General features: G+C 35.6%; 1 protein-coding gene across 6 annotated transcripts in view; it reads right to left on the reverse strand.

Annotated features, from left to right (window-relative positions):
• The window catches only part of LOC114248169 (uncharacterized), a 119,023-nt gene that overhangs the window by 33,173 nt on the left and 68,556 nt on the right, over window positions 1–17,294 (reverse strand). For 4 of the 6 annotated variants that reach the window (XR_003624932.2, XR_016323421.1, XM_028181323.2 and 1 more), the window contains exon 3: window positions 2,399–2,435. The exons of the other annotated variants lie outside the window; for them this stretch is intronic. The gene's annotated coding sequence lies outside the window, so the exon portion shown is untranslated. The remainder of the gene's footprint in view (window positions 1–2,398; window positions 2,436–17,294) is intronic. 6 annotated transcript variants of the gene reach the window in all.

The following is a 17,294-nucleotide window of genomic DNA, read 5'->3' on the forward strand; positions in this document are numbered from 1 at the left end:
ATTAACGATGATTGAATTTTTTGAATGAACGATCGACTTTAAAGTAACAGTGTACTCCATATTGCTTTGATAATATACAGGTACATGTGTCGAAAATGAAAACAAAAACAAGTTTACGAATCAGGGTTCTTTTTAAAGTATACGATTTATTATTTATTTTAAGGTAGGTATATTTAATATGTTGTACAATTTTCTAGTTTCTAATTTACTAAATGTTAGTATAATAAATGTATTATTATGAGTTAACAGAACACATCATCATCAGCCTGTATCTCTCCACTGCTGGATGAAGGCCTCTCCCATAGTCCGCCATAATGAACGATCCTCCGCCTTCCGCATCCAATCTTTCCCAGCATATCGCCGCAAGTCATCGGTCCAACGGGTAGGGGGACGCCCAACGCTGCGCTTACCGGTACGTGGTCTCCAGTAGAACACATGCTAAGAATTATTTATTATTTGTTAATATTTGCACCTACTGTGTCCTTTATCGAAATATATAAGCAACTAAAGGGTTTTTTTTTGTGTTATGTCGTAACATCATGTTTCGACAGGCTTTTATTACTTGTAATGTCCCTCGAGCGCTTCCGATCATTGGCAAGAAGGGTTTCGTGGAATGGGATCTCTAATGTAGTGCGGATTTCATCGAACCACCTTGTCGGACTGCGCCCGCGCGGTCTCTTTCCCTCGATCTCCCCTGTCACGAATGGTATCTCTAAGCTACATGCTACTCTTACTAATTAGAGATTATCCCGGTCTAGAGACCGTCCTCGCCGAGCCCGTTGCTTGCGACGAAGGGCTCGACGAGTAAATTAGCTCATAGACACAGCCCACTGTGTTTCTCGCCGGATCTTCTCAGTGGGTCACATTTCCGATCCGATGTGTACTGTATATGAGTAATTATGTTTTATCACCTAGTTCAAGCACAGATGCAGATTATGATTGTGTTTCTACTTCTATGTTGATAATATATAATATATTTATAGATAATATAATAAATAAATAATAAACAATAATAATTATAATAATTACTTATATAATAAGACCGTAAATAGAGAAATAATTTTATAAACGAAGACTAACATTCTTAGTTCATTGTTTATATAAACGAAAACTAATCCGAGCCACGTAGAAATCGCTTCAATTACGGAGCTTAACAATATTACTGATTTTATCGTGAAAGTGACAATAGGCTTGCCGTGACTTTAACGAAAATTTCACTTAAAGGTAATCCGTACTTAGCTCTAAAACAAAACTGGAATATTTAAATGAACTAACGGTCGCTTGGTGGGCGAAATTAACATTACTGTTTGCGTATCTAAACAATAAATATATTGTAGTGGCGTGATTACTTCCCCAAGGTAGACAAATATAAATAATTTTTTTTTAGAGTGTTTATCTACTTTATACTGAGTTTGAGGGCCCGTGACCTAATGAGGAAATTGCCCAGATTATGTGTATTAAGTGATGCGACTATGTCGGGGTTCTAATTCCTTGGAAATACCAATATACTCGTTTATATATATTGGTGTTTCCAAATACTTTTTTACTGGTGGTAGGACCTCTTGTGAGTCCACACGTTTTTTTGCCGTGAAGCAGTAATGCGTTTCGGTTTGAAGGGTAGGGCAGCCGTTGTAACTATACTTGAGACCTTAGAACTTATATCTCAAGGTGGGTGGCGCATTTACATTGTGGATGTCTATGGGCTCCGGTAACCACTTAACACCAGGTGGGCTGTGAGCTCGTCTATCCACGTAAGCTATAAAAAAAAATACATATAAGTCCCTACCTAACATGCGTTGACGAACTACTTACTTTCTGGGAGAGTTTTATATCGTGTAATAAAAAATAAAAACATACGTTGATTGTGCAGATCTGGATTTTTTTAAGTTAGTAGCTCCGCGTGCTTGTATTTTGAAGGATGAGAATTGATTTATTTGAGATTTCGATTTATTCGCGATGAGTGACAGCAATCATTAAAAATTCCGGATGATTGGTTCCTAATTCGAAAAAAAAACAGATTTTTTTCCATATTGTATGAACTCACAGCCCATTTCATATTAAATGGTTCAAAAGTCTGGAGTCTAGAGTCCAAAGGCATCGCAAAGTGGAAACCGCCACCCAGAGATGAGGTTGAGGTCTTAATCGTATTACAACTGTCAACACTTGTTAACATATTATACATTTATTCATACTTAATACTTAACTATGCGAAGTATCTTATTTGCATTTCATTACATCACCGATAACACAGGAATTTCATATCAATTCATTCGAAAGCATTGACGCAAATGTAATAAATATTTCTAAGATAAGAAGTAATATATTACGTAATTTAATTACACCGTATCATTGTTATCGTTAGTAATTTAAATTAGGCATACGTCAAATAGAAACTAACCTTATGACATGTTACGTTGCGTTATTTTAGTTGAAATCTGAAACAAAGTCGAAGGTTTTAATTAATTTTATTATTGAATATTTCTAGTGTATGATTTTGATAGATGTTGGATAGTAAAATGAAATAAATGAATATCAAAGCTATGCTATCCCAGAGGCTATGTGTCAAGTCGTAAAACATGATTCATATCTGTAGTTAATTAGCGAGAGAAGAAGCGAATATACTAGTAGGTATGTATTGGTATGTATGTACGTACTGAGTGATATATTTTTGAATACTACTGGTCCCCTGGTAGTCGATATTCGACTATAGTTAATTAAAATTATAAGTTTGTACCCATTATGATTCTATTATCAAAGACTATTATATTTCTATAATCACATATTTCGTCAAGACTACACTTTAGGTAAATATTAATAAAGACAAATAATATTAAATCTATTCTCAATTTGATCACAGACCGCAATAAGAAAAGATTGACAACAAACAAATAGTATGAATGCGTGTGTGTGTCAAATACATGGTAGTTTGTGTAATGTTTCTTTTTATTGATATAATGTATTTACTATGCATAATTAAAAAAAAAGTATTATAGCATTCTGCACTCCTTCTCTATATTCTCTATAAGTGTGCGAAATTTCATACTCCTCCGTCCGCGCAATTTTCGTAAAAAGGGATACAAAGTTTTTGCTTCACGTATTAATATATAGATCTGTCTGTCACACGAAATAATATATATCTGTTAATAGACCGAAAAAAGAAGGAAAAGCTGTTATTTAACGAAATTTAATAGATTTCTCTTATTTTTTAACTAATGTATTTTTGAAAAAATATGTAACGTTTAATTAAATGCAAAATTCATAATTTATGAAATTGATATTCGTCAAAATTTTAAAACTTACATCAAAAGTTTCGAATGTAAATTGAATAGTGGTATAAATAGGCACAGCTGAAGATAGGCAAGGCAGGATAATCCAAGAGAAAGTTATAAAAGGAGCATAAAAGGAACACTAGACATGCATTCTCCTTTGAATTATTACAGCTATTATTATATTAAATATGAAAAGTTGAAAATAGAATCTGGTGTCTTAAAGTGAGTGACGGCTTTAACGTTGTGGTGATGTCTGTAGGCTCTGATAGAAGTACTTTAAAACAGCTGAGCTTAGAGATCAAGTCAGACGTTTGATTAGAACTGTTCCAAAAATTAAAATACTAACTGTCAAATTTGAAGCAATGGTCATAGTGACTGACAATATTAATTTTTCTATATACACATGTTAATTAATAAAACGTCACGATTGCGACGAGGACTGTTTTCTAAACTCATTGTCGGACAGCCAAAAACCGAGCGATACTAAGTTAACAAGCATTTAAAGGAAAATTTAGTAATACGAAACAAAGGTTTCCAATATTTTATCTTTGAACTAGCTGATCCAGCAGACTTCTTAGTGCCTCAATCGATAAATAAAAGACCTAAACTTTTGTATAAAAAAACTTTAAAAAAAAACAAAAGGAATCCGTCCGACGGGAGACACTTCAAAGGAAAAACAAAATTGTTTGTTTTTGTATAATTTCGAGCATTTTCATATTTATTCACCTTTTAAACCTTCTCTGGACTTCCACGAATAATTCAAGACCAAAATTAGCCAAACAACAATGCATTTATATATATATAGATTAACTTAGAATCCAAGATTTCGGTTATTTGCCTTTCATATCTGATAAAGGCATCTTTAATGCTAAACAGAAACTAAAAATTGTGTCTGCCGTAGAGTACTCTCCGAGGCGGCTCTAGGAGTTAATTTAATCAAATACAGTCTTATAAGAACGCACGGTTTCCGTTCCCTGCTAAGAATTACCCACCCGTATTCGTTCATAACACCCACTGTAATTAAGGTGTACATAAAAACACGGTTTACATTTTATTGGTGAATTTAATTACTTAGAAAAACCGATGATTGCCCCATTAGCAACCCACGTCTTTCTTTGGGTACATGACTATTTTGGGCGTCTTATCTATCAGATGGAGAATTTCAGAGATATTCATATCTCTTGATTTTTTTAACGCGCGGCAATTCAAATTTATTAAACTCAATTTTTTTTTTCGTAAGTTTAAATCTGGTAGTAATAAATTTTTTTTGGCTCCAAGTTTCACAATGTAAAATTAGACGTACTCTGAGGTATGAGGTGATGTCATACGTGTATTATAATTATAGCTACCGTCTAAACCGAAATGCCATGGTTATTTCGCATCAAACACGCGCAGGACGGTAGCACGAACACAGGTTTTTTTTATTGCTTAGATAGGTGGACGAGCTCACAGTCCACCCGGTGTTAAGTGGTTACTGGAGCCCATAGACATCTACAACGTAAATGTGCCACCCACCTTGAGATTATATCTCTTCTAAGGTCTCAGTATCGTTACAATGGCTACGCCACCCGACAGAAATAGGCGGGGTGGTGGTACCTACCCGTGCGTACTCACAAGAGGCCCTACCACCAGTAATTACGCAAACTATAATTTTGCTGGTTTGATTTTTATTATACGATGTTATTCCTTCACCGTGGAAGTCAATGTTGAACATTTATTAAGTACGTATTTCATTAGAAAAATTTGTAGGTACCTGCTTGCGGGATTCGAACACCGTTGCATCGCTTGATACGACTGCACCGGGCGTCTTATCGCTTAGGCCACGCCGACATTTTAAAAAGACTTGTATGTGACTCACTCTCACGAATCAAGAATTGTCGTTTCGTGTCACTTTAAATTATAATAGGCAACATTCTTTGGTTAATTCGGATTGATTACTCGACATCAATCACGGATTACTTGTTATTATTATAATATGTATTTCACTGAACACAGTACAACAAAACGAGTCTGGATGCGTTTTGTATTAGGAATTTGATTTTCTGGTACATTTATTTTGTAGTTTAATTGTAAAATATTATGAAAATCATTATTCTTTTTTATTTTTTTATTGCTTAGATGGGTGGACGAGCTCACAGCCCACCTGGTGTTAAGTGGTTACTGGAGCCCATAGACATCTACAACGTAAATGCGCCACCCACCTTGAGATATAAGTTCTAAGGTCTCAGTATAGTTACAACGGCTACCCCACCCTTCGAACCGAAACGCATTACTGCTTCACGGCGGAAATAGGCGGGGTGGTGGTACCTACCCGTGCGGACTCCCAAGAGGTCCTACCACCAGTGATTACGCAAATTATAATTTTGCGGGTTTAATTTTTATTACTCGATGTTATTCCTTCACCGTGGAAGTCAATCGTGAACATTTGTTGAGTACGTATTTCATTAGAAAAATTAATACCCGCCTGCGGGATTCGAACACCGGTGCATCGCTGCACACGAATGCACCGGACGTCTTATCCTTTAGGCCACGACGACTTTCAGATTTATCATTCATTCATTATTAACATTAAAGAAAATATTACAATGTATTTATATGCAGGTTTTAATTATTATTTTTAGATATATAGCTTAAATAGGTGGATGAGCTCACAGCCCACTTGGTGTTAAGTGGTTACTGGAGCCCATAGACATCTACAACGTAAATGCGCCACCCACCTTAAGTTCTAAGGTCTCAGTATAGTTACAACGGCTGCCCCACCCTTCAAACCGAAGCGCATTACTGCTTCACGGCAGAAATAGGCGGGGTGGTGGTACCTACCCATGCGGACTCACAAAAGGTCCTACCATCAATAAATCATAAGTAATGCTCATCTACAATCATAAAAACAAAAATGGCGAGGAGTCACTTCACGAACCTCTATCGAATCGTATAATTATAAGCTTTTAACCAAATAAGCTTCTCTGGCCAAAAAAATAATTATTGCCAGCAATATTATATAGCTATATTTAAACTGAACTTCACTTTTGTGTTAAATATTGAACAGCTTATAACGACATTAACGACAGGAAAATATATAACAGGGCTGCGTGGGATCCACGAAATTCTGTTCACGTCCCTAACCAATGGTCAACAATCGTCCGATAATAGAGCAGCGCCCACATGCGGGAATATTGACTTACAATAAAAGTCACACTATTTCTTAATACACAAACGGCTTGGGTTAAGCCGACACACGACAAGTCTATTGGTGCGCTCATTACAAAGTTTACAACGGTTTTATGTTTGTCAGTACAATCCTTGTCACTGCAGCTATGGTGACATCCGAACATAAATTCGGTTCTCATATTGTTACGATCTCTGTTATGTGCGACACCTTTTTGTAGAATAATAGGGAACGCTTGTTGTGCTTCGTTTTCAGATGTAGTTTTGTTTTTACTGCTTGTCTAGTAGCCTTAGAAGTTTTATACTTCTTTTTTTATTGCTTCTCAGCAATATGCTCCTTTGGGTGGACCAAATACATCAACAATGTAAATGCCACCAGCTTGAGATAGAAGTTTCAAATCTCAGTCATGAATTCAACTCTATATCTTATTCTTCTACGAAATCGATGTTTTTGTTTACTTGAAGCAAATATTCTTTGATTGGTGTCGGGGGCTTTATTAGGGAATGTTATCACAATGTCAAACCATTGAGATATTGTTTAGTAATCTGAATTTTATTACAGCTTTCTGTTCTTATTATCTTTTGTTATTTAACAACGTAGTTTAAATTCATTGCTAGTGTGCATAAATCTATATTATGTAGTCTAGTATAAACAAAGATTATTATTTTCATTTCATTCATAAATCTCTATATATAAAAATGAATTGCTGTTCGTTAGTCTCGCTAAAACTCGAGAACGGCTGAACCGATTTGGCTAATTTTGGTCTTGAATTATTTGTGGAAGTCCAGAAAAGGTTTAAAAGGTAGATAAATATGAAAATGCTCGGAATTAAATAAAAATAACAATTTTGTTTTTCCTTTGATGTGTCCCCCGTCGGACGGATTCCTTTTGTTTGTTTTAAGTTTATTTTATACAAAAGTTTAGGTCTTTTATTTATAGATTGAGGCTCTACGAAGTCTGCCGGGTCAGCCAGTTCATAATTTTTTTAATTTTTTTTATGCAGGAGTGAAAGAGTATATTATGGTTTAAGCTTAAGCGGCATTTCGCTTATTACGCGACATTTACCTTCGTAATTAAAGGTGCGTTTTATTTGGTATTAGAATCAACAGTTCGATGTTTTTAATTGAACTTTAATTAAGTTTACTCCATTGAAATAGCTGAAGATTTTTTGGTTATGATATTATTTCCAACATTTAAAAATTTCAAATGGCTATACTGTTAAGTTGCAAAGATGTCGCTTAAATACTTAAACCTAACAGTTTTTCACTCCACGATATAATTATATAAGTAATTATTTAACCTAAATGCATACATAAATATAACGATATAAACATTACATTTTACGCGCTTGTTTCTCTTGACTTAATATTTGTATTTAGGATGGATTATTTTCGAAACTTGACTAAAATTATTGAACTTGGTGTTTAAATTTGATAATATAAAAAAAATACAAAATATAACCACGGTAAATACGGAATGGGAGATTGCTATCGGTTGTTTCATTATTCATCTCTGGCCGCCTCCTAGACGGCAGACCATTACCATTTTAAATGAACTAATGAATTTACTAGACGAACAACCTGTAGCAGCGCTAATATAAAAATATGTATATATATCTAGAGTTTTCTTTATTTAGTACATGAGAATGTAGCTTTTTTTATTTAGCCAATATCCGACACTATCGAAAGCTATGGAACGTCGATAGATCACGCAATAACATACTGGATACAGCATTTATTCATTTTCCGAACGTTCGTCCAATCGACTCGTGTAACGGCGATCTATAAAAAGTGCTTGCGGCCTAATTCCCTGTGAAAAGGCCCGTCACCTGACTTACGGCATTATAATTAAGCTGGCGCTACATAGATAAAGGTTTTTTAATTTGGTCGACCATGCGAGTACAGTTTGGGAGGTTAATCCGCGCCCACGCTGCTTCGTCCACGATCCAGGGACGTACTCAGAGTTGATGGACAAGTAAGTTCTTTTGTCGCTTAATATATTTAGGACGTGAGGTTATTACATAATTTTCATACTGCCTAATCCTTTGTCATTTTAAAAATAACTAGTTAAAAATTCTGTATGTAGTTCAATGGTTTTTCGACTGTTTTAGATTTATACTATGACATAATCATAGTATTCGATGATCGAAACGAAGTGATCAAAATTCGATCTTTATTAATGATACCATAAGGCTTGTATTCATTTAATGGATTAAATTCCCATTTTTGTTTTTAACATTTCGAAAAACGTTTTTGTAAATTTTTTTAGTACGAAAACTAAACCATGATAAAAAACTTAAAAAGCTATACTTAATTATTTTTTCATTACCTGAATATGTATTTGTTGAATTAGTGTCATACTTAAATAACGTTGTGGATACATGGTCTTTAGCAAAATAATTGGAGTTTACTCCTTTAGAATCGATTTACATATATAGGCCCGGGGTATGAAAATTATGGGGACCAAAATCGTACTAGCATGTCACACGAAATGCGTTATGCGCATTTCGTGTGACATGCTAGTACATGCGCCGGCAGTCCGCCACAAAGCCTCGTACTGATCGCGCGTTTCTCTCATTATTGTATTTTCATATATTTGTTAGTCGTTTGTTTTGTGTCTCGTTAATTTGTTAATAATCTGTAGTGTATCGTGTTGTCGTAATATAGAACTATTTCTCGTATTGTTTCGTTTAATTTTTTATATCCAGTAAACTCCAGTCGTGCGTCGGAGCGGACACACACACTTTTTTTTTATTTGCCTTTTACAACACGTATCATAGTTTCTCTTAGATAAGTCAAAATTTGGGGCCACTAGTAGATTGCTAATGGTAAGCAGTATACAATTTACCTACATTTATTTGCGTTAAGCTTCCAATTACCAGGTTCGAGAATTTTATTGATGGTGTCAAATTTGTAGCCAAAACCAATGGTTTGTAAATATTTTCAAACACATTTCAATTCAATTGCTTATTATTATCGGTCTATTTTTTTCAAGATGGGCGGCGGCTTTCGTTGTTTGTCTGTGATGATCTTCGATTATTGATGATTACCTTAATATCACCCAACTTTGGTACCTTAATCCAAATTGATTATTTTCTTCTGATTACACACCTGATTAATGGATCTAATCGTTCATTTGGCTTAAGTATACTTAGACGAGTATAGCGTGGAGTTAATCGCATCATTGATTTTGAATGGGTTAGATAACTTGACAATTTTAATTGCAGCTTAAGTCATTTACTTACTGTAAAATTTTCTGATTTTACATCTGAGTTATTTCTGTAATTTTCATTTATTGGTCATTATTTTCGATTAAAATTTTACTGAAAGTACTCCAATGAATATTTAAAATTTGAAAAGAAAATAGATTTTACGCATTGAAAAATCAATAACAGCAAACTTTTTTGGTAAGTTTTTTGGATAATAGGTAATTTCGAAATTAAATTTCGGAGTAATTTTGACGATGAATATTATACCAGACCTCTCTATTATCAAAACTTATTCTATGAGTTTAGTTCATTCGTTTTATGAAGGGAACTGTATAATAATATTGGGAGTCTTAATTGTTCCTAAGTCGTCTGTATGCGCACAGAAACTGCTAATTTGAAATCTCATGCTTAGTTTAAATAATAGGTTGGGGAAAAAGGCTTTGCGCATTATAGTATGTATGAACTTGTAATAAAATCTCTTTGGCTATATTATTTGTATCTGGCTGGTTTTGGTATCATTGAAAGTTTAAATTTTAAAGAACGTAATTCCAAATTCAAATTAGGAAAATGTGTGATTTTTATGTATTTTTCGTACTGTCAAGATGAGTGAATCTAATGAAGAAATTCGATACATTTTAAAATTTTACTACAAAAAAGGTAAAAATGCAACGCAAGCCACTAAAAAAAATTTGCGACATTCATGGTTCTAGTGCAGTGTCTGTGAACTTTTTTCCCAACCTATTATAATGCAACCTCAACTCGCGATCACTTTTAGCCAGAATTAAATTAAAAGTACTCGTAATTGTATAGACTCATTTGTCACGGAGAGGACGTCAGGAGCAGGTCTGCAGCACAAAGGGCCTCTGGTTACATGTGGAGTCGCCTCCAGGGGACTGACAATAGGTTCAGAGGGTAACAAAAGGATGTCTCGAATTATATTCTGGTACTGAGAGATCGGTACTGAATGCTGATTATGATACATTAAATTAGATGTTTGGGGAAGACATGAAACGAATGTGATTGAAGATTTATTGTTGATCGAAAGATTGAAAGCTCCATATTATACAACCAAAATAATGCTTCTGCAATAAATTAAACGAACTGTGTGGACTGGAATTTTATAGGTCGCTGGTTCAATCCGGCTCGAAAGACCCGAATGTCAGATGCGGAGTACTCGTAATACCGAGGTGATTTTGTAATGAAAATACTCTTGAAAATTTTGAAAATTAATGTTTATCTATACTAATATTATAGGCTGAAGAGTTTGTTTGTTTGAGCGCGCTAATCTCAGAAACTACTGGTCCGATTTGAAAAATTCTTTCAGTGTTAGATAACCCATTTATTGAGGAAGGCTATATATAGGTTCAAATCAAATCAAATCAAATCAAATATAGGTTATCACGGTAAGACCAATAAAAGTGGAGCACCAAAAAAGAATGTTTCAAAATAGGGGTTTAAATAACTCCTTAACATCTATAATTAAAAAATATTTTCATCTTCTACGCAAATGAAGTGGGGGTAAAATTTAGTGTTATGCCAAAGTAACTATTTCATGCGGACGGAGTCGCGGGCAAAAGCTAGTTTTGTAAATAAAATTATGCATATACAATGTTTAGATAGATGTTAAAGGAATGCTTAAAAAGTAATGCACTCGACTGCCGTAGTATTTAAATTGCACTGACTGTTAACTTGATGCGAATTGCAAACGCGGCAACATTGATGACAAAGGTGGTAAAACACCGAACAATGTTTAAAAAATGTTGAGTTCGTTTTAAAGTTCTTTCCTTGGGCCCGCGATCTGCTCCCAATATCTGCAGACCGTCAAGACTAAAATACTCCGTGCACTTTGTAGGCGCAGTAACTTCGCATGAGGTTCGGAAGGCTGCCACAAAAAAAAAAGATTTTAAATGTCCATGGTCTATTTCTTTTACTATGAATGTGGAAGGATGTAGAGGTAGAGGTATAGATTGCGTGAAAGACGATATGTGTAAGAGGGAAGTGTGTGAAGAAATGAAATATGATAGAGGAGTATGGAAGGAGAAAACATGTTGCGCCGATCCCAGGTGACTGGGAGAAGAACAGGAGAATGATGATGATGACGATAATTTTTTTTCTATGGACTTACAGCGGGATCCTAAGCAGGATATGTAAGTAAAGTAATTTAAAAAAAAACTTAAAACCCCGTCTTCACTAATGCGTGTGCGGCGTAATATTCAATCATAGCCAGTAGCGTGGCAAGGCTGCCGTAAATCTGTCGTAAGCCTAATGTGTTTGTAGGCTTCAAGGCTTTGTGGGTTAGTGCGCGATACATCAACGTTCGTGACGCTGATGACAAAATGAAACGGACTATTTTGATGTAAATGCTTCATGAAAACTGTATAAGGCAGATATCTTCGACTGTTTTTCAGTCTTTTTTAGATAGGAAATATTTTAAGCCCAACGATACATATGACTTTCCATGGCCATTGTGAATCAAGCTGCTTGCTCTCTTTTTTAACAATGCTTTCTGTTAGCTTGATCTTTGAACGTCATTTTTACCGACTTCAAAATGTCTAATAAAAACTTTTAATTCCCAGAAGCATCAAGTACCGATAGCAAAAACGGAAAGAATTTTCAAATATCTACTTTAGCAAGAGCGGTGCTTCAGTGAATCTACCACCGGAGTTACGATCTAGTGAGAAGATCCGACAAGAAACTTAGTGGGTTGGGTAGTCTTTTTTTATTGTTTAGATGAGTGGACGAGCTCACGGCCCACTTGTGCTAAGTGGTTACCGCGCTCATTGACATCTATAACGTAAACGCCGCCACCCATCTTGGGACACGAGTTCTAAGTCTTAATTTTTATATACCTAATATAACGGCTGCCCCACCCTTCAAATCGAAACGCGTTAATGCTTCACGGCAGAAATAGGCAGGGTAGTGGTGCCTACCCGTGCGGACTCACAAGACGTTCTACCACCAGTAATTACGCAAATTATAATATTGCTGGTTTAATTTTTATTACACGAGGTTATATTCCTTCGTGAAGATTTGTTAAGTACGCATTTTATTAGAAAAATTGATACTTGCCAGCGGAATTCGAACACCGGTGCATCGCTAGATACGAATGCACCGGACGTCTTATCCTTTAGGCCAGGATGAGTTAAGTGGCATGTAGAACTCTTCATCGCATTTGTCGAGTTCGACGAGATCGGTGACTGGTAGTTGGAATGGCTAAAGCACCAGCGGTTGGAACCCAACAAAGAAAAGTATATGTGATGTATTTAAACTATAAAAACAATTCGTTACCATATCTGTATACACGCGTTGTAGGTTAATACTTAATTTTCGTTTCCCGATAACATGAATTTTTATAGCACGTATTACAAGAGTCCGATTTAAAATAAACAGGATTAAAAAGTTGAAATGAAAATTAAAAAAATTCGATTGGTCGTAGCGCGAACTCAACACACACATAGCTCCAACATTTCGATCGGCATAGCGCATTAATTGACGTTTAGTCATACCGTAACCGGTCATGTGAGAAATATGCTTCGTAGAGCCTTTGACGATGCCAAAGTCAATAACACGCAGCGTATAAATTATTCCGACAATCCGCGCGGATTTGGTCGGCGTTATGCCATACGTTACAAGCCTACCTAATGCAGGCTGGCTTAGAAACGCTATAATGCCACAAACAGTACAGTGCAAAATATAAAGCGTCCTTTAATCTTTCCGTATACATTGCGTGACGGGAAAGGAAAATGTCACTCGTTTTATTTCAATTATTCTGAGCCACTGTAGCACGGAAATATGTAAATTGTCGTGATATATCTATGACATATTACTAAGAAGGAAATGTTGCTCGCGATCTGTCTTCCAAAAATAAATGATGATATTTGATGTTGGCAATCGCAAGAAAGGGAAAAGATCACGCCACAACATGTAAAAGCGAACGTGTTATGTGAATATTACGTAACCGCAACTTTGAATCACTTAGGAATTGTATTTAAGTGTGTTTTAAATGTTGGATGGTTATTGAAAATTGGATTGACAATTGTACATCTATGACGTACGTATCAACAAACTTAACTAACACAAGCAAAGTAATGTTTTAGTTAGTGCACTAGCTTAACGCGTGAGAGCTGCGTGCAATCAGTCATGACCTCATTTCCCCCCTGCGAATGGTATTAGTACAAGCCAATAATAAAGTCGGAGCCACTCAACTTCGATGGCCCTCCAGCTATTGAGTTTGCGGTGATTAAATAAAAAAGCAAATTATTCTTACTTTTTACTACACAAGCTCATTGGAGGAGACCTTAAAAACGCCCCGAATTTTATCCTTTGTACGCGAAAACCTTTATTTGTGAACCTTTTGAATACGCGAATTCGTATCTTGAAAAGATTTTAAAACCGAAAAAAAAGACGTCTTCCTGTTTTAATCATTGGCCAAGCATAGAAATAAAGGAGTTCTGAAGTATGAAGAAATAAATTTATGAGTAGGGAATAAGATTTACTATAGTGATTGTTTCCAGGTAGGTATGTAAACAAGTTCGAAAGCTAAGGTGTACAAAATGTTAGTTTCTGAAAAAACAATGAGTCACAATGTCGAATTTTGTCTTTTAAATTCTTAGTAATAAAATCAATTCTTCTAAATATTGCGCCCGAGGAAAAAACGGCAAAGAAATTCCATCCAATTTGTCACACAACTCACGTTCTTACAACCCAAGGAATGTCGGAGATATGTTTCGTAATGCGCTGAATTCATGCATGTATTTCTCTATATGTTTTTATAGGTGCTCATACATAGAAAAGCTTTGACTCTGAATGATTCGTAGCGTTTTACGTTCGAAAATTAAATACTTAGCACATCTAAGTCTTTTGAAGTTACGTTTGGAAAATGTTAATAGAAATGTGGCCGGTGTAGCCATCGTACAACACGAGATATTTGACAGATGCCTGAATCTTGCCTACGACATTTTCAAGATAAGCTCGCTTATATACAAGTTCTGAAAAACAATTGGGACCTTCCGGTCACCGTCCTCGTCGAACCCGTCGCTTGCGACGAAGGGCTCGACGAGCGAACTAACCCATAGACACAGCCCACTGAGTTTCTCGCCGGATCTTCTCAGTGGGTCGCGTTTCCGATCCGGTGGTAGATTCTGCGAAGCACTGCTCTTGCTAGGGCGCTAGGGTCAGTGTTAGCAACTCTCCGGTTGAGCCCCGCGAGCTCACCTACAAACATTAGGGCGAAGCTGAAATAGCCTCTCAAGGCTATCAGCATAGGTAGGAAAAAAAAAAAAAAAAACCTTGTGATATACCTCCACACTACATTTTATTTCATCTTTCAGATGATAATTTACTTGTTTGCACAGTTAAGGTCCATTCTTACGGAACAAAATTAAGTAATTCATAAATAACTAACCTAAAAACAATTGAAAAACAAAGGTCAGACAACAATTGTTTTACTTTAAAAAAACAAAATTTATATTCTAAATAGATTACGACTTTATGATTTTAAGAATTAATTATGATTTGTAGCTGCCGGTCGGAGGGTGAAACGCGCCTATCTCGCTGAAGGGTCAACTGCGTGAAACGAAAAGGGAGTAAATCTTAAAAGGGGGGAAATCTCAAAGGAGCAAAAATCTCGCTGGTAAAACCTTGTAAAAACTGAGCTGCCGACCTGACTACCGGCTTATGAAAAAGCCATCTTCAGCATTCCTGTTCATCCTTTGATGTAAGGAAATGCAATTTTACACAGAACGGTCCGACGACTAATGTTTATTTAATTTATATGTGCCTTTTTTTTTTAAATGCGGTACTTTTTCGTTACGAGTGCACTGCGGCTATAATTTTTGTTTGAAGTATTAAATAAATAATCCCTGCTTCATTGTAGGTACCATGCATGCACTTAGCCTTCTATATAAGACAGAGAACGAGATAGTCTTACAAAATTTACGAACAAAATTTAGTGTTTATGTGAATTAAAAAAAAAAAACAGTAATCAAAGGTGCATCTACTTTCACTCATGTGCGATGAAAAGATATGATGGTATTCTCTGAAATGGTTCGCTGCTTCACGCTCATTATGATCTGCATTCGTTGAAAAGATCCAAGGGAAGATTACTTTACGAACGGTGATTAATTGGTTGTTTTGTGTTTTTGAGTGAGATTCTCAAGTGTAAGATCGGTGTTTAAAAACACAAAGCCGTATATACTTAAGAATCGAGCTGGTCTCGTGTTTGTATTCAACAAACATACGGATACGATGAAGAATTCGACGTGCTACCTAACCTAGAGACACAACCCACTGAGTTTCTCGCCGGATCTTTTATGTGGGTCGCGGATTCCGATCCGCAGGTAGATACAGCGTAGCACTACTCTCTTCCTATGACTGGTGTTAGCAAGTTCTCCCAGGTTGAGCCCTATAAGTTCAGCTACCAAACATGCGTAGCAGGCATAGCCCTTCTCAAGGCTATTTTATCTTTTTTATGTTTGAGAAGCTACTGGTGGCCCGGAGACCTTTAAAGTTTTACTAGGACAAGTGGGCGAGCAAAAGCTCAGCCAGGAGGGACTATTTTATCTATTGGGTAGGGAAAAATGAAGGCACCGCAGCAAAGCGATGTGGTGCAAGGCGGGAAATATCGAAGAGACAGGAACGGACGTAATTAACGTTATAATCCTTAAAAACAGAATTGTTTTGACGGTACATTTGTTGCCTTGAGTCTAGTACATACTATAATGCCCTTGTTCGATTTTTTGTTGAAGTAAATATCTCATATGTTTTTCTGATATCACTAACAAACGAACTGATACTATCTTGAAAACTACCTTTGTTTTAAAGTATGGGCTAACAAAACACCCCGTCACAAGTCATTAGTTTTAAGCAAAAAAATATAGGACAGTTTTTATCACACCTTTCCTTAACCGTGGGAGTCATTTGTGACATTTGTTCAGTACGTAATTCATTAGAAAAATTGGTACCTTCCAGTAGGATCTGAACACCAACACATCCAAAAAAAATTTCTGCCCACACGAATTATTTCATGAAACCAAAAAGAACTGTCTTAGATAACCTGGAAGATCTCTGCTAGTCATATATTATAACGAACTGAAATAAAATAACTTTATACGTTGTTCCGAGACGAGATTTTCAAGAAAACGTTCTTCATAATAGACGGGCCCTGGGACTTCTACGTAATTTAAAAGTACAATTTTCCCTTTGAGAAACCAAAATTATATTTTGACTCGTGGTAAAGTTTGTAAGTTTTCAAACAATACTTTTGGGTTTCAACTAACAATTTATTGAAATTTCATAATTTTATTAATCACTAAATGCAAATATCTAAACGTTTAATCTCATCTATGGAAATATCGCTGAAGTATTAAGAAAAAAATTGTCGCTCAAACAAGTGATTTGAAAACCATATTTTAAACCTTACAATAAAATTAGTAGCTATCAGTTAATAAATCTCTAGATTGTGTACATAAATACCACCTTTCGAACATGAAAAATATCAATACTGTAGGAATATCAGTAATAACTCCAATCTAAAATTTGTAATTCCGAGATTTCTAATTTGACTTTGAAAAGTAACTTACGAGGGAAATAATAATTTCTCTTTTTCAAATCGAAAGCGTCATATTCTGAAATTTATTTGAATGTTGTCATT

The sequence above is a fragment of the Bombyx mandarina genome, chromosome 08 (assembly GCF_030267445.1).
Source record: "Bombyx mandarina strain Sakado chromosome 08, ASM3026744v2".
NCBI lineage: Eukaryota > Metazoa > Arthropoda > Insecta > Lepidoptera > Bombycidae > Bombyx > Bombyx mandarina.